At 39.3% G+C, this 18973-nt stretch overlaps 1 protein-coding gene across 2 annotated transcripts in view; it reads left to right on the top strand.

The window, feature by feature from the left end:
• Positions 1–1122: 1122 nt before the first annotated feature.
• The window catches only part of CDH18 (cadherin 18), a 586652-nt gene continuing 568801 nt past the window's right edge, over positions 1123–18973 (top strand). Inside the window, exon 1 of one of the 2 annotated variants that reach the window (XM_042465610.1) lies at positions 1123–1187. The gene's annotated coding sequence lies outside the window, so the exon portion shown is untranslated. The remainder of the gene's footprint in view (positions 1188–18973) is intronic. The other variant, XM_042465611.1, reaches the window with a different exon arrangement.

Raw genomic sequence — 18973 nt, 5'->3', positions numbered from 1 at the left:
AGATCCAAGGCCTATGCTACTGCCCTGAAAAGTTGTGACAGCACAGCCAAAAATCCCACAGAGGGCGGGAGGGCAGGAAGAGTTGGGTTGGAATGATGCTGACTGCCGGTGCCATGTGGCCTTAAATAAGCCACCTGTCCGATCAGCGGCCAAGAAAAGGCAGAGGTTCTGCCTCCCCTGGCCCCTGCACCAATCAGCTGCGCTGCCTGATGCAGTGCAGCCAGTCATGCAGCACTTCTTCTCCCTGGTACCCCCGGGGAGTCATAGTCACAGCACCGGGGAGAGGAAGTACCTCCCCTTCCTCCCTGTGGGCCAATCAGAGCCCAGCCGGTCCGGCACATGACATGCCAGGACTTGGCCGGGCCTAGCAACCCTCTGATGATGCCCCCCCCCCATTCACACATAGCAACCAGGCCGGCCTCGTAAGTTGGGCAAACCTATTTGGTAATGCTAGTCAATTATGTTTATCAGTGGATATGTAGGGAAAGTGTGATCCTGACTGTAACTGGGAAGGCTAGCAGTGCTGCTGGTCCCTTCTGATAGTCAGCTCTACAGGATGGTGCTGAATACTGCTGATAAGCCCTATTCTTTTTTGCTAAAAAAATAAGTAGTTTTATTTCTACTAAAAACAGCATGAAAAACAGCATAACATTGCAAATAGAGTGCATCACATGAAGTCCCTACAGGAGTACTTTCAGCACTGTATTCCAGTTTTCGTTCTGGTTGTAGATATAAAATATTGAGACAATCAGTAAATAAATTTAAAATGAACTTTTCCAGAACATCAAAAACTATAATGAAGGGCCATACAGAGATAATTTGGTTCCATCTAACACAATAAAGGGGCACTACATGTCTATTTGTCACTAAACCTATTTTCACATGTCAAGGTTTAGAATTCTGAACTCAGATAGTGCATATTATATATTATACACAAAATATTTGAAATGTGCATTATTGTGGCTAAATATGTTTGTTGATGTGACAGTGAGGAGACAGCTTACTGTCCTTCAAGTTTTTGTTAAAAAAATATAATATTCCTAAACACAAAGGAGAAATTTTTCTAATATAAATTTGTTTTCATATAAATGAAATCATTTGTATTCTTTTGTTCCAGGTGAAAAGAATTCAAAGGAAGTATTTCAGACAAATAGGAACTCCTTTAAAATTTACAGCAACATTCAAAGGTAGGCTTTTTCTTCTTCTTCCCAGTGCCACTATTAATTATATATAAGAAATGTCAGAATTCTTGTCACATAGTTGTCCTTTTTTTCCATTTCTTTTAGAGAAACTTGTTCTTACGACAGGGATCACTGTGCAATACAACAAAAACATTCCTATTTTCATTATGCATCTCACTTCTGATTTGCTTCATAAATATTAATTGCATTCTAGATACTGTTTGAGAGTATCATGGGATTGAGATGGCTCTTTTACACTATGAGATCTTTTACAGTTCTTTCTACCCCTTCCCCCAAAATAGAAAATACTCACACACACAAACACTCACACAAATTATGTATAAAATGAGCTGCAACTGAAGCAAAAGCAGATTTGTTTAATTTTAATGCTAAATCGTTTGAAGGGGATGAAGTTGATCAAACTAAATGGATAAACTGATACCATGATTTGTACAAAATGTGACTCTGACCTGTGACATGTGGTATGTATTGTGGCCTGTGTGATACCTGTCAACTTTCCCTGTACTGCCAAACCTGGCAGGTAACAAAAGTAGGAGGCTAACAAGCTACTAGAGTATTGCAGCAGCGCTGGTTAAAAATGAAACTTGAAAGCATATGGCTTGCTTTCACTCATACAGAGCAAGAGATCTTCATTCCTTTAGTCTCGATGCACAGTTTCATTTAAAAAGGCATCAATGCCATATTTTACTGTGTTACATTTGGTGGATGGATGTAAATATCTAGTATGTTGCATTTGTTGCCTTACTGAAATGTATCATTAATCTGCCTTTTAATTACTGGACTTGTTTGACCATTTATGAATAATACCACACACACCTCAACTCTTCTGATTCTACTATTTTCTACCACCTTGATTGGACTACTGTCAAGGGGGGAAAACACTTGCTTCTTGAGCTTGTGCTGGCATGCATAATAGAGCCAGCTTGGAGTGGTAGTATAATTTGTGGTAAAGCTAGACCAAGAAATATATGTTAGGACAAACTCTACAGCTCATACTGTCAACACTGAGCAATCAGTGCCCCTCATTTACTTTGTCTTTTGCCATGTTGTTTCCAGAGCTTGAAATGAATTGACGGATTAACTCATTATATAATTTATAATGAGTTCCATTTTTCTAGTGATTTCCCCTAACTCACTGTTGTTATTTACCATCAGGTCAACATTGAATTCTGTTGACCCTATGAATGAGAGATCTCCAAGTCTCTCTGTCAACGACAGCCCTGATCGTGTTTTCAAGAGTCAAGGCTGGGGCATTATGTCCATCAGCACTCTTCATCACATCTCAAATGATTTGAAAGATATTGTCCTCCGATGAGCAAGAAGTTGAGCTACATAGGGCTTTGTAAGTCATAATCAGCCTTTGAACCAGCCCAGAAACAAACTAGCAGCCAGTGGAGCTGTTACAACATGAGAAATGTATCTTTCCTGTAATCAGAACCTATCAGCAATCTGGCTGTAGCTCTTTGGACCAGCTGAAGTTTCTAAATGCTCTTCACAAATAGTCCCCCATAAACTGCATTGCAGTAATCCCCCCCACACACACACACACCTGCTGTTGAATACACACACCATAAATGTGCATTCATGCTCACTTATTTTCCAAAACTAGAAGAATCATTGTCACCCCCACTGCATTTGGGGCAACCCAAATACACACATATTTGTTTCTCACAATTTAAAACATCTTCTGCTGGATAAATGCATTTTTGTTATGAAGTATATTGTTACTTGCTGGGAAGATGGGGTAAAAAGAGGCCTGGGTTTTGGGGCATCTGGACAGCTGTGGCAGGTGAGAAGGGACTGTTCCATCTGCCCCTATTGAGGAACCATCCTGTCGGGGTGCAAGCAATAACTGGGTTTTAGTTATTGTACATGGCTGTTTAAATGCCTAAGCCTGGTTGTACACCAAGAGCTGTGACAGCACTGAAATGTTTTGGAAAGGCATACAAAAGAAATGCCAGCAAAGAACTTGCAAACACCTGCTATATTCAGGCAATCTGCAAAAAGCTGAGTATTTCAGGAATCAAATCCAACAGTTCCCAATTCAGAAAGCTCTGTCTGAGTTAAAGGGAGAAATAAAAGGAAGAAACTCAAAAACATAACAGGTACACTGGCAAAGGAAACTCATATTATTTCTCCAGTATGGGATAAATTTGCTCCTTTGCCATTTGGAACTGCTATAAAGAAGTAAAACTACAAGTTTATTTTTATTTTTGTTTTTAAAACTTTTTTATGGAAGTTCTTTTCTGCCACAGTAAAAAAACAGTTTTGCTGAAAATATGTTGGTTTTCAGAGAACCACCTAGTTTTTCACTTAAGAAACTACAATTTGAAAAATTATCAACTGTAATTAGTTGATGATAAGGGATATCAACAAAATTGCCTTCTAATTTCTTCCTTACTTCACAAGTTGTGAGTGTGTATTATATGGTTCCACCATTCTCATCCTCCTTGGGAGGATTTTTGGGAGAGGATTTTTGCCAATCCTCCTAAAATGAGATTAATACCAAACTGGAATGTGTGAATTGCTTTGTTTCCCAACCAAAGGCAAGCACCGATCGTCTAAGACAATACCTTTCAGATCTTATGTGGACAGTGGACATCCCCCCCCCATGTGCCATGCTCACTCAATGAGATAAGGCTGCTGATGGAGTTAGCACAAGCAGGACATTGAGGGCAGGGTCAACATTCAACCCCCCCCCCAATCTTTGTATTCAGTGATAGCCACTAAATAGAGCCAAGGAGGAAAAAAACTTGAGCACCAGAATGAAGTGCATCAAAAATGGTTGTACTGTTTGTTCATTGCCAGGTAAGCAGCTGCCTTATGTCAATGTCACAGTTTTCTTGTAAGGAAACTGAGGGGGGATACAGACGGGCAGAAAGGGGTGGCCAGATGCCACCCCTTTTTGCCCTGGATGGAGTCTGCAGCAAATAAATGCTGAGGACTCCGTATAGGATTAAAAAGAACCCACTTATGGTAAGTTCTTTTTCTGCCACGCATGGGGTGGCATTGGTGTGCTTGCATGCAATGATGATGTCTGTGTGGCATGGCACCCAAACAGTGCCACAGTGGTGTGGCACTGTTTGGGTGCCATGCCACACAGATGTCATTGTTGCATGCCTTGTATGGACAGGCACGTGCAACCATAGTGTCCGTGTCGTGATTGTAGATCTGGGCACATGCAAACATCCAGCCCTACAAAACCTTAAAATTGGCCCCAGACAGACGTAAAGCACTGGTCTGTACTGGGCCTGAATTTCCTCATTACTCAAGGAGCAATCCACCATTTCTGTGAAAATGTACATCTCTTTCCTCTAATTATGCTTCCAAGTGCTATGTCAAAGGTGGGTCTGCAATTACTGAGGACAGAAATGATGCTGTGGGACATAGCTGCTATCGTCCTCTCACATAATCCCCTGCATAATACTGTGAATCCTTCCTCACTTCTTGTGCTTTTATTGTTTCATAACAATATAATGTTATGATCAAAATGTCCACAGAAACTATGCTGCCCTCTCACATTTCCCCCAATGAAATGTGACTTCTCTTCTTGATGCCCTACTGATTTATCTGCCTTTGCTGTCTAAAGATTTCAGCAGTAGCAGAAGAAAGGTACAGCAAACATCCCTCCAGCTTCATCCAGCACCTTTCCTGCACCAGAATACACAGTTGTAGAGGCATAGAACCAGGACACGTACACATACAAACAGCAACACTTTCTCTCAATGGCTAAAACTGTTGCCATTTTTGAATAACTACCTTCACTGGCTCCCAATATTATCTATCTATTAGTCCAACCTTCTATTTAAGGAGTGATCCACCAGCTGCCTTTAAGGAAATCACAAAAACATGAAGGCACTGACTAATTTTGTTGTTTTCTCTGCCACATAGCAGCCAGAAGAGTAAATGCATCTCTAAATGGAAATTCCATTTGAGCAAGAATGGCCAATAGCCATTAGCAAATCTAGTCTTGTTTTGTTAATCTAATACTAACACTAAATTTTGTCTAAAAACAAATTCCAGGAAAAGGGATAAGGAATATAGGAAGGTGTTTTAATGGAGTTCATTAATGGTTCAAATGTTAGCCACAACTGACATATTTCATTTGATTTCATATAGGGTGAAAATAGTAAGAACCCTAGATGTTGTTGACCATTGGTCTATCTATCTCAATGTATCCTATACCGAATACACAGTCAGCCCACAACATTTTACTACAGCAAACAAGCAGGTACCTTCTCCCAGCCAATAGGATAAGCAGTTGAATCCTTCTTCAACAGTGATTATGGAACAGCATCCTTCACCACACTTTCAGATATGACAATCCACTTAACACACATTTATCTCTTTTAGTACCATGCTGCTGTTCCACAGCTTCTATTATTGGAGGTGACTTCCTCACTCTGCCTAATAGTAGGGCAGTTCTGGCAGACTTGAAGATACTTTTCATCATTTCATACAGAATTCCTTCCCAGATTTACCTGGAAACACCAGTGGCTGAATTTGTGGCCATTGATGTGTGAATGTTGTACATTACTGGAATGTACATAATGAGGGTGTTCTTAATTCATATGTCGTAAATTCAAGATGATCTCAGATCAAAAAAGAGTCCATAAAGGAATCAGTGCGAAATTGGCATTTGCTCATCACAGTGATAAATGTGCTAACCTTATAGCTCTAAGCAAATGCATCACAGAGTGTGATATTTACAGATGACATTGTACTGTGCAGTGAAGAGGAACTGGGATTGTAGGAATTTCCAAACAGGTGGAAGATGTTATTAGAAGAGAAAGATCAATACTGACAAGAAAGATGATATGAGTTGTGGGAACGACAAGCCGTGAGGGAGCACCTTCTAGCTGGAAAAGGAACTGTCTCTGAAAGTGCATGAATTTAAAATTCTAGGATCTATGATAATAGGAGACATGAGGAATCATAACAGACATGAAAAATGAATTGCAGAATCAATTACTGAAGCGGAGGGAAAGGATTAAGTGTATGATATATATTTTCCAATGCACTTGAAGAAGGAAAGCATATTAAACAACAATGCCCTCTGTGATGGACAGTGGGCTTATCTATTCAGCAGACTTGAATGTATTTGTTAGTCTCTTGCCCCAGGGAATCTAGGAAATGTAGTTCTGTAAAAAGGATAGGAATCCTTAATAAAGAATACTCAACACATTCTTTAAACAACAAGCTATTGGATTTTTTTTGTGAGAAGTCAAAAAAGTTAATTGTTATAGAATGGTATAAATGGATAGCAACAATAGACATAGGCAATGATGTGAGTATAGGATTGGGTTGTATAAATCCAGGCAGGCTGATGTCTAAACTTCCAAATTAGATAAGATCTTGTATGAAATCACTACAAGTTTATAACATGGATGATTATTAATCTAATGCTCACAACCATCCCCAAAGTGGCATCCATTACCAATGCTGACTTCAAGATGCTAGTAAGGTCAGCCCTGTCATTATAAAGAGTATGATAGACACTTCAGGTGACAAATGCTAGGGAACAATGGCAGACCCTCAGCCATTCCACCTGAGTGTGTTTCCATTCCTCTTTGTCAAAGGAACAATATTGTATATGCCACAAAACCTGTTCTGCACTGACTCAACTAGCCTAGTGGTTCTCTATCTGAAAACCCTATCCTGTAACTACAGCCAGTGTCAAAGTTTCAGTTGCCAATCCAGTCATTTTCTATATGTGGAATGGAAGGAAATGTCATCTGGCCCTTTCCTTCAGATTGCAAAATGTCTAGAGTTAATTCTGACTTCAGGTGCAATGTGTGGAAGTGACCATGTACAAGTTGATGATACATGCAATCCTGTATGTATATATGGACCTTTAGCATTTTTTAAAAAATCATAATAATGACACCATGTTAAGGATAACATGCTTTGCAAATGTCATTAGGCTGCACATGGCTATTTCTGCATGATGTTTATAAATATAAGTTAGCATTAACATTACCTGCTAGTCAGAAGACAGTCATGAAAATCAGTCTTGACTCTGTCCATATGAAAGTGGATTTGGATTTGTTTCTTTATACTGAATAGATGCTCATGGTTTAGGACAGTGCACTAGTTGGATTTGTTTGATGAGGGGGAAGCTCTTCCAGGCTATAACTCTCTGAAGGTTAAAGGTTTTAAAAGGGGGTAATTAACCAGAATGGCTCCAAGTGAAAATGAGGTAGAAGGACACATTGATTTTGCAGCAAGAACAATTATTATTTATTTAAAAAACAGGAAAAGGAACCAACAGAACAGTCTATACACATTTAAAACTGTTTCTCAATGTAAAAGAGAGGGAAAACAGCACAGAAGCTAAAAACTCTTCTCCTAACCAATCTAAATGGACTGGACCAAAGCTTAAGGGAATACAGGCTGGAACACATACATGGATTTTCTCACCCTTTGATGTGAAGAAGATGACTGAAGATTGGAGCAGCAGAAAAGGAAAGCAGAGATGGGAAACTAAGGGCCTGAACAGACAGGCCAAAATAAAGCTGCTTCGGGTCACTTTGGAGGTATGCTGTTTAAATGACATATGCATCTTAAGAGGATAGAAGCTGCGCCAAAGCTGTGCTCCAGTCCTTAGGACTGGAGCATGGCTTTGGCGTGGCTTCTAGCCTCTTAGGATGCATGCAGTATTTAAACAGCATACCTCCAAAGTGACTCAAAGCAGCTTTATTTTGGCTTGTCTGTTCAGACCCTATGTTTAAGAGAGAGATTCTCAGAAGAGGTTTGCATTGCCTTCCCCTGAGGCTGACTGTATATGACTTGCCCAAGGTCTCCATGGAAGAGTGGGGATTTGATACCTGGTCTCCTGAGTCCTAGTCCTATGCTCAAACCACTGCACCAATTTACCCTCTTTCCAATTCAGATAGGTTTCTCAGCCTCTCTAAATGCTTCAGGATACTTCACAATGGGGAGGGAGTGTACCAGTCTGAGCCAATTTGGCAGTTCTCCATTCAGGGCAGGTAGTCAAGACAGATAAGCACTAACTGTTTTTATCAATCAAATGCAACCATTTCCTTGTCAGCAGGAGGGAAGAGCTTATTGTACAACTTCCAAGTTGCACCTTTAGAGTAAGACTTAGCTCCCCCCCCCAAAAAAAATGGACAGGTCTACACCACAACTTCCCTACCTGTCCAGTGTACTTTCTTAACAGTCTGTGCACACTCTGGCAACAGACAACCTTCCTGCCACATGAATAAAAGTCTAAAATTCATATTTATTGAACATATCTGGTAACACCATAGAACAGTAGAAACAGATTGCAAGCTGAAACACTGGGAGTGGAGGGAATAGGGAATGTAAATTCATATTCCCAATGTTCACAGAGAAGAGACTACCCAATTAAGGAAGTCTCAAACTGGACAGAACATGTATTATATCCGGATGAAATATATCTGAACGTAATATTTTTTTTTTAAAAAAAAATAATGAATAGAAAATGCTGAGAATATTGTTACTGAGAATATTGCACCAAATTTGTTGATAGTCATATATACTACAGGATTACACATTTACCATATTTTTAAGTAGACTCTGTACAATATGTTCTACTGTATACATTAATATTGTTGGCATTGTTTCTATAGTATACTGTTTTGTTGATGCCAGCAGTTCTTAAAAGGGATTTTCTCTCGTATTTTCTGTCATTCTGTATTGGAATGAAGTCAGCAAGTCAAATCCAGAACCATTAAAATCAGTGAGAACTTCACCATTATCTTCAATTGGATGTGGACTAAGTATGATTGGAAGGTAATGCTTATACTGCATTGATAGTTATGGTTATGTGCCTGTACCGCAGTCACTCATTCACAAGGTTGCCTGCTCTTCATATAACGTGTTCTGCATACAAGTTGAAAAGATAGGGTGACAGGATGTATCTTTGTATGACCCCTCTGTCAATTGGGAATCATTCTGCTTCTCCATGCTCTGTTCTAATTGTTGCCTTTTGTTCTGAGTACAGATTCCTCATCAATATTATTGGATGTGTTGGCACTCCCATGTTGTTACGGGCATTTCATAGCCTTTCATGATCTATGGAATCAAAGGCTTTGCTATAGTATATAAAGCACATGCTCAATTTCTTTTGAAATTCCTTGGTGTGCTCCTACTTGGAGCATTTTTACATTCTGAACATGAGCATGTTCAAAGATGGGGAATATGTACCTTTCCATGTATTGTTGGACTGCTTCTCCCAGAAGCCCTAGACCCCATAGCTAATGGTGAGTAATGATGAAAATTTAAATTTAATAATAGCCAGGAGCACCAATGACTCACCTTTGATTTAATACATGTCTCCTCTCCCAATTATCAAAGGGATCATAAGGAGGGTTACAAGTCATAGCAGAGGTGGTGCTATAAGTGGAATGGAAAGATACTGCACTCAGTGTGTTATAGTCACCCGAAGTCTTCTAACCATTGAACACTTATTCACAGATTCCCATGAGAACCAGGACTTTGATATCTTGCTGAAAAAGATCCATGTTACAAAGTCAATCATTTTTTTTATCAGTAGCATGATTGTTCTGTAGTATAAGCCTAAATAGGATTTTTATTGCAAAGGGTATTCACAAGGGCAAGCAAAGCTTTGCTGCAAAGCTGCAGACATGTCTCATAACAAATTGTACTTTGATTCTAATTTAGTGCAACCATTGTGCACCAATAAATCATCCAGAGAGGTGTGCAGCCCATATTCATTTCTCTGAACCTTTGTGGGCTTTTTGCCAGTAGTTGCCTTGGAATATCACACTCGGACAGTACACTTGTAGCTGAAAGATAGTTTAAAAGAAAAGTACATAACACTTTGGGCAAAGATTTCTTTCCTTCTTTTGCCTTATGCCCATGGTAAACCCATTGTTGAGCTTCATCCTAAACTCAGAATACAATGTAGTTATATGATAAATATAGTTCTAATCTCTGAATTTCAATCCATATGGAACTAAACTACCATCACCCACACACATAAGGGAGAAGAGTAGGATGTCGGGAGACTCTGAGAAACCCCTTTTGGGAAATGTCAGAAATAGTACTAGGTCTCTTAAACAGAGTAATTGGGAAGGCAGAAGCTGAACAAAAACAAGTTACGAAAGCAAAGTTGAACTTTTAGAACTTTACTTATTTATTTTTAAAAATAACTGGCTACAGTAAAGCCAAGGATCAAGAAAACAGTTAATTCTTGGAATTTGTTGGAAATAATGTTTAAATTAACTTTTCTTTCATTATTCTAAAAAGTAATTAAATTAAATTAACCTTTAGTTACTTTCAAACATCTGAAAACTGCAAGGTACTGTCCTATGGTACAGAACACATTCTCCACCCATAGATTGTGTTGGGAACTCATAGAAGAGCACCAGACACAGCACAAGCCACTACTTGAGCTATAGATATTCCCAGCAACATTTAGTAAGGCCATAAATCATATCCACATAAACGCTAAAAGTAATGAAACAGTTGTGCCACAAAACTAGTGAAGCTGTCCTTAGATAAGTTATAGTTACAGTGGTATTTGGTTATAGCTTCATTGCTAGGAAGAAAATTATATATAGCAGTCTGTACCCAGCTGTGGTCATCATGACAAACTCAAAATACATACAGTAGGATGAGAGACAACTGCTCCGCAAAACACCACATTCTACAGAATCCTCTCCAAAGATCCCACTGATAAATATCTAAATGAGCAACACAAATTATTCAAGATAATTCTGCATTAATGCAGAGATCTGAATTCAAATGGACACACCTCAAAAGCCCAATCTGGGCATCTTTTATCTACTACCCAAAATAGACAAATGAGGCAATCCAAAAAGACCTGTTGTCTCAGTTATTAGAAACCTGACTATTGGGATATCTGGGTATATGGACTCAGTTGTCAGCCATATGCCATCAATATTCCAAGCATTTTAAGGATACAACTGATTTCCTGAGGAAAAAAACAGTCCATCCACAACTTTTCAGAGGACACCATCCTAGCCACTATATATGTGCAATCCCTAAACATCAACTTCCTGCACCAGGATGGACTAAAGCCATCAAAGTACCCATCTGGATGAAGCTACAGCAGACCTAGCCACCAAACTCTGCCACTTTCTACTTATATCTATTTCACTTTGGGGAATAATATGTACAACCAAGTCAATGGCACTGAAATGGCCACCTCCAGGCACCACGGTATGCAAACATCTTCATAGCTTACCTGGAATAATGCTTCCTCAGCATGTGTAGCCAATAATCTCTCCTCTTCTATGGTTTCTTGTTGACATCTTTTTAATTTAGCCACATGGAAAGCAATCACTTGAGAGGTTCTACCAGGATATCCACCAAATCCATCCTATCATCAACCTATACCTAGAGCCATATAACAAATTTGCTTTCTTGACTCCATGGTGCAAATGGGTTTCTAAATACCACACTCAGGTCCAGAACATTTCAACCTTCCTGCACATGCAGTCAGGGATTTAGAGGTTGTGGTCATTAAAAAGGAAATTACAAAGGGATGCTAGAAAAACAAACTGGAGAACTGAATTACATTCACAAATTCCAATCCATTAATAGAGGTATGAGCAAAGACAACAGCTTCATGGCATGCTACATATATTAATACAGGAGTCTTCACCACTATACAAATAACAAAATGAATCTTCATAAACAGAGTCTTGAACCCTGAGAAACTAACTTTTGGTAGGCAGTTTTATTGATTTCATACATCAACACTAACTGACTCCATTAAAGATCTGAAAGACTCGTAGCACTTTATTCAGTTCTTTGAAAAGTTAGGGCAAGGATCATGATTTACATCTTTCTGGATCCTATCTCATTCTACCCCACTCCTACAACTTAAAAAATATGCTTTATGCCTGAAATCTTAATGTAGCTTAGTATTGCGTCTAAGAACTGGGCTCATATCCACAAAAGCTCACACGAAAGGGGGGGGGATCAGTCTTAAAGGTGCTGCCACACTTCTTTTTTCTTCCTTCCCCTTTTTCTCTTTTCTATGTTCCAAGAGACTCACACAACTATTTCTTTGAATAGTTACAGCTAGGCTCTGCATTTGCTTAAAGTAAACTGCTCATTCCCTTCAGCTAGGGATCTTCTGCTGAGTTTTGCTTTTAAATCACAGCACATCATACTTGCTGGCTCCTCAAGCATGGCCTGCTCTCACTAAGGTGTTTATTATACTTGAGTATTTCCTGCTACAGTGGAACCAAACAATTTAATGCTCTTATTTTAATTATTCCAGGCTCCTTGTGCTTCTTTCTGCCTTGTACTGCTGTTCTATTCTGTGCTAACTGTGGGAACTGTTTTGTTCCTGAGCCTCACAATGTATTTCTATCATACGAAATGTTGGTTTTATTAATGGAAAGAGTATTGAATATTGTTATGTATGAGAAGAAAAATCTGACAGACCAGGAGCTTCAGTGGCACACTAGCTGTGTTCATGTTCTGAATATTGATATCTTCCCGCAGCTATATGTATGCAGTCATAATCAGAGTAAGATAGAAACAGCCTTTGAATCCAGGATTCTGCTACATTTATCTCTTGCATTTATTGTTAGATAAACAAGACTTATGCTTGCACTGCTACTCTTGAAAACCTAGTAAGCATAGTAAGGCTATTGGGTATGCCTCAGCCCTGTGCCAAGCTCAGAGTTCACCGATTTGCTAACTTTGGTAAAATCGGTCAGTCCTGTACTCATTAGTTAAAAGTTAATGAAGAGAAGAGAAGAAAAATAGATGAGATGATTCTTGTGATGATTATGAAATTATTTGGCTTGTACTAAGGTAGGGGAGAATTAAAATTATTGAACTGAGCCCTCTGTTAGCTGTCTGAGAAGCAATGATTATAGAATTATGTAACTGAAAAGTTACTGGAGGTTATCTCTTCCAACCCCTATCCTAATTTAAGTCAAGACTCTTTAAATACTATAAAGGATTGTTTTACATTTTTGGAAAATTCTTAAAATGAATGATGGACTGCAAACAAAATGGTAGCATTTGAGTGGAATTTAAGGTGATAATGATGATGGAAGGCAGAGAATTTAGGCACATTATACAGTTACAGCATTTTGACAACACTTTAAATCCCACAATTCAATTCTATAGAATGCCGGCCTCTGCAACATGTGTGGGGTTTCTTTGGTAGAAAGCTCCAATACACTCCCCTGGAATTACACCACGACAGCTCTCTTGGGAAGAATTCTAAGTACCTCACCAAATGACAAAGCCCAGAATTTCATTTAGAGAATGCTTTCCCAGCCAAAAGGCCAGAATTTCATAAAGTGGTATCATGACAGTGATATCAAATTGCTACATTTCAATGTAGATTGATTCAGGGAGGAAACAAGAAGTTCATTTTTTTCCTGGCACAAAATGACGTCTAGAAATGATAGGATTTCTATTTTCTTTTGCTTGCCATTTCAGTATGAGAAGCAGAGGAAACACTCAGTCTTCCTGCTAGGGCTCCTGTTATTTCACTATGACCTGAAACAGATGGGCCAAATAGACTGATGCGAGGCTGTGCTGGTGCCATTCACACCAGGACTGCAGCAACCACATATCCCCATTTTCAATCTGGGTCACCACCACTGTCCATTTTCCCTGGTCCTCAGGGTTGGGATGGGATCAGGAGCTCAGGCAAGAGCACTGCTTTGGACAATATGGAGAGACACATACACATTTTGGTCTAAATGCTGCAGACTGCCCCAGCAATATTATACCAATTGAATTAATTGAATTTAGCTGTCTGTTGACTCATCGTTCAATAATTTGTTTACTGTGTCCACTCTAGCTGGGATTAATTTACAGGAAGAGAGAGAGAGAGAGACTCTCATGGTTACTATGGACTATTTACCATTACAAACAGAGCTTGGAAAACATTCTTTGGTTGGGCTACAACATCCACATATCCTTAAAATCAGTACTTGTAAAGAAGTTTTAAAAAGAGCTGGGGAAAGTGTGTATGTGTGTGTGTTTTCTTCTCAAGGCAGAGCTTGAAAAAAATATTTCCAACCAAATAAATATTTTATCATTTTTGTTAGATATGGTGTTATTACTTTATTTCATAATATTTTATTTTAAGGACATGCTCTGAGTAATGGCGCTTGATGCTTCATAACATAACCAGGCCCCATGTTACTAAAGCCGAAAACATATGGTGGTAAAGGGGTGGCTTAATGCTGCTTCTTTTAATGTCAGGTTGGGGCCATGGCAACTGCATGCCACACCTCCAACTCAACATTTTCCCAGTGTGCATTTGCCACTGTGGTGGTGGTTTTTCTGGGTTTTGGTGGCATGCAGAGTCTAAATGCCACATGGCCAAAATGCCGAAATGCCACTGTCATGTGGTTGCTTGGGGCAGCTTCACAGTGTGTTCCTGGCATCTTGGGGGCATGTGTTGTGCATATGCCATGCCCTCAACCCACCAGGAAGCTGGCTGTTTTTGCCTGTCTGTACCGGCTATAAGTCTCAGGTTTTGATCCTGAAATCTCAGGGACTGAGGCCCTGTGCAGACCAGCCATTACGGCCAGCCTGGGGGTAGAATCAAGGCATCATATAAAGCAGGCCCCAACTCCACCCCCCGAGTGCTGTGATGCTGCACACTGCTTCACACATTGTGTGGCATTACAGCACTCCTCTCGTGCTGCATCCATATAACGCAGCACCAAAGGAGCGCCTTCAAGCCACGGCTCTGAGATGCCGCAGCTATCATGCCCTTTCCAGGGTGAAAAAGGAGCCATTTTTATGGCTCCTTTTTGCACCCTAGAAAGGCCAGGTCGGGGCCATGGCGTGCAGTTGCCATGGCTCCAATCCAGTGAAAGTGAGATGCCTGTATGCACAGCTCCTGAGATGCTCCTGATCTGCAACCCTACTTAAGATAAGCTGTTCTTGGTGGCCAGAAACAATAAACTTTACCTAAGCAAATCTTCTCTTTCCTTAGCAGTTTTTAAGAGGCTCCGCCTTGAACTTTGGAAAGACCAAAACATATGACAATCTAATCAACTTGAAAACAAGTTTTACATTTTTGTAGTTATTCATACAGATAATCTGTACATTCACAGGTAATAATTGTCTGTTCATAGACACTTCACTCTATGCGTCTGATGAAGTAGACTTAGGGCTGGGACAGACTGAGACTGACAGGAAGGGGCAGCTTGAAGCCATCCATGTTGAAGATGCTTTGGGGAACATGGCAAACACACTCTGTGGTCCTGAAGGTGCCCTCTGCTGCTGGCCTAAATAGGAGCAGAAAAGATCTGGTCCTATTTGGGTTGGGTCTGGGCTGCCTTAGGTGGCCCCAGAGGAAAATCCTGGTGCTCATGTGGTGCCATGTCCCCCAGCTTTTGTGGCTGGTGTGTTCTTGCCCCCTTGGTACAAAACACACAGCAGAAATAATTCAGTTTGAAACTGCTTTAACTGCCCTGGCTTAATGCTAGGGAATTGTGGGAATTGTAATTTTGTGAAACCTTTAGCCGCCTCTGTCAGAAAGCTCTGGTGCCACAGTATACTACAATTCCCCAGATTCCCTAGCATGGAGCCAGGCAGTTAAAGCAGTCTCAAACTGGATTATTTCTGCAGTGTGTTTTGGACTTTAGCCAACGAATGCTTATGCTACTAGCTCCTTTCTCTCATTTAGTCTCAAAGATGCTATACAATTCCTTTGCATAATGATCCAGACTAACAGGGCCATTTCTTTGAATTCTATATAAAAGTGGTGTGTGTCTGTGTAAGTAATTGGCCAAACTCCTTAAGGTGTTTTTGATAGCACCTTGTCATATGCAGTAGGATATCCACCTCTATCACACCCCATCATTGGGTATGTCATTGCTTTTCATAATGAAACCATCAAATATCAATTCATCCTTATTGTGCATGACTGAATGCAGCAACAGCTCAAATCTACACAAGCAATTTGAACATCAGAAGAAACAGGCAAGCACTGATGTAGTTTTTGAACTCATCTCATTTTAGTTATGCCTTTGCTGGGAAAATTGTTTATGGGAAGCTACTGATGCATGGAGAAGGAAATGGGGTATGAATAGGATATAGAAAAATATATGTATTGTCTGCTCTCTTTCCCAGGGCTTCTTGTCATCTTATGGAAAGACACATTGTCTGCATGTTTCCCAAGTTAAAATCTCTTGTCGTTTTCATTTCCTTAAAATTGTTTTATGCATTATATATATACTAAAGGATTCCACACCTGGTATCTGCCTGGTTGTGTTGAACTTTAACACTGACCATCCCCACACAGCAAAGGAGATGTATGTCATTTTTGGAAATCCAAATGTTTCAGGACTTGATAAATATTCTTGTCAAAAGGTTGTATCAAAAAAGCATCATTTCGACAAGCGGCGGCGGCGTTTGGAGGACAGCGCGGGCCCAAGGACCCAGCGGGAACACCTTCCCTCCACGGGCGGCGGCCGCAGGGAGGAGCAGCGCAGGAGGCATTTAAGCCCCAACACACACCAGCCCTCCACGAGCGGCGGCGGCGTTTGGGGGGACAGCGCGGGCCCAAGGACCCAGCGGAAACACCTTCCTCCACGGGCAGCGGCCGCAGGGAGGAGCAGCGCAGGAGGCATTTAAGCCCCAAACCACCACCAGCCCTCACGAGCGGCGGCGGCATTGTGAGGACAGCGCAGGCCCAAGGACCCAGCCTAAGACAAAATCACTTTTACTATTTCTTTTTTTTTCTCCTTGTATATAGACTTCCAGTATGGCAGAGTTTTAGAAGTGGAAGACAGCTTTAATAGCAAACTTCTCACTTCGCAAGGAAGGTTCTTGTAGGATCGGGACTGTAAGTTACCCGTCCTTAATTTCCTCAGCAAGGGGGATTACCTTTGGGATTTAAGTAGGGGTGTTTTTTTTACCCCAGCTAGGACCTCTTCGATAGTGAAGAATACCAAAACAAAAATCCTGACTCCCTTCCTTTGCCACCCCAATAGGGGACTGTAACTTGACTCCCATACATATAAGGTATTATGAACAGTAATAGAGAGAATTATTAACAAAGTTTTGTATTTTGAAATAGGTAAGCATTGCAACAATTGGAATTGTTACCACTAGAATCAACAAGAAAACATCGTTTTATACTTTTTCTTTCTTTTTTTCTCTTTTCTTTCTTTTCTATTCAATCTAATGTACCATTCATAAGAACAATTATGGCAAGAGTGTGAAAGAACTGAATAATATAAAGTGAATAACAATTGAAATTAAGTCGTATAAAAATAAATTACAACTAAATACCAAACATTTATGGAAACAAGGGGATCAAAAAAAAAAAAAAGATTTGAAAAGAAGGGAAAATAGAAAAAATGGCATTAGTTAAAAAAGGTTATGTACAATCACAACCCTTTTACAAAGAAGGGTTCAGGGGGTACAGGAGATGATACACTAAAAAGATAGACCCAATAGCGGCACTGGTAGAAGAAATTAAGAGTTTAAGACAGGAAATAAGAGAAAAATACAGGAAATGAAGGAAGATTTGAAGGAATCCATTAGAGATATAAGAGAGGAGATTAAAGAGCAAGGACAGATTAAGGAAAGATTTGAAAAAAGAATTAGAAAATATGGGTAAAAGGATGGACAAATTTTCTAATGAATTGAGCAAAAACCAGAAAGAGATAGAAAAGTTGAAAGATAAAACTGGATATGATGGAAAAAACAACAATGGACCTAACAAAGAAATAGGAAACACAACAGACCTTAGACTGGACGAATGATTAGAATACAGAGACAGGTGTATCAAAATAAGAGGATTAAAAGAAATACCCGGGGTGAAAACTTGGAAAAAAGAAATAAATCATTAGCAGATTCATAAAAATTGAAGAGGAAATAATGAATTTGGAGTTGATAAATTATTTAGAGTAAATTCGCAACAAGCAAAAGACAAAAATTGCCAAGGGATGTGGTTATTTGTTTTTGTGAGAACCAAATTAAAGAATTAATAATACAGGAAAGCTACATAAAAAATTAACAAGAAGATGTTGAACTGAAAATTTTCAAAGATATCCACCCCCAAATCATGATTGGAAGACAGAATACAGGTCATTAGTTCAAACACTAAACAAAGGATATAAACTACAAATGGGACAAATAGAGGGCATCATTTTTCTTTAAACAAAAAAGATATAAAATTGATAATATAAACAAAGCAAATGAGATAGAGGAAAAATAAAAAACGAGTATAAAGATACAAGAGAAGAGAAAAACAATACTAGGGTGTGGAAGAATATCATATAAACAAGAGAGTAGAAGAGCAGAGAAGGAAGGGATTCAACAGAAACAAAAGAATCGTGGGAGAAGACGAACAAATGATTCTATGGAAACGGAAGGTAACTGAGTAGTAAATAACAAATAATTCAGTTCATATTTTTAAGGATCTACATTTAGTACAACAAAATGGTTAAAATAATCTCTTGGAATGTAAAAGGCCTTAATTCAAAACGTAAGAGAAAATGATCCAAGATAGAAAAAGCAAAGGCAGATATATTTGCTTACAGGAGACAGAAATTAAACAAGAAGAAAAAAATATATAAAAGTCAAACTAGGAACTAGTTTCTCGTCTACATCAAAGTCAAAGAAAAAAAGGAGTAACCATCTATAAATAAGAAATTCCAAGCAAAAGGTATTAAATGATAATTATGGAATGTACTAGGAATAGAAGTTAAAACCCAAAGTCAAGTGTTGCTGATAATAGGTATATATGCCCCACTGGAAGAACGAGAAATTTTTTTTGGGAAATTATACATGAA

The sequence above is a fragment of the Sceloporus undulatus genome, chromosome 4 (assembly GCF_019175285.1).
Source record: "Sceloporus undulatus isolate JIND9_A2432 ecotype Alabama chromosome 4, SceUnd_v1.1, whole genome shotgun sequence".
NCBI classification, from domain to species: domain Eukaryota; kingdom Metazoa; phylum Chordata; class Lepidosauria; order Squamata; family Phrynosomatidae; genus Sceloporus; species Sceloporus undulatus.
The sequence above is the reverse complement of the archived record's forward strand: the minus strand, read 5'-3'. Positions and strand labels throughout refer to the sequence as shown.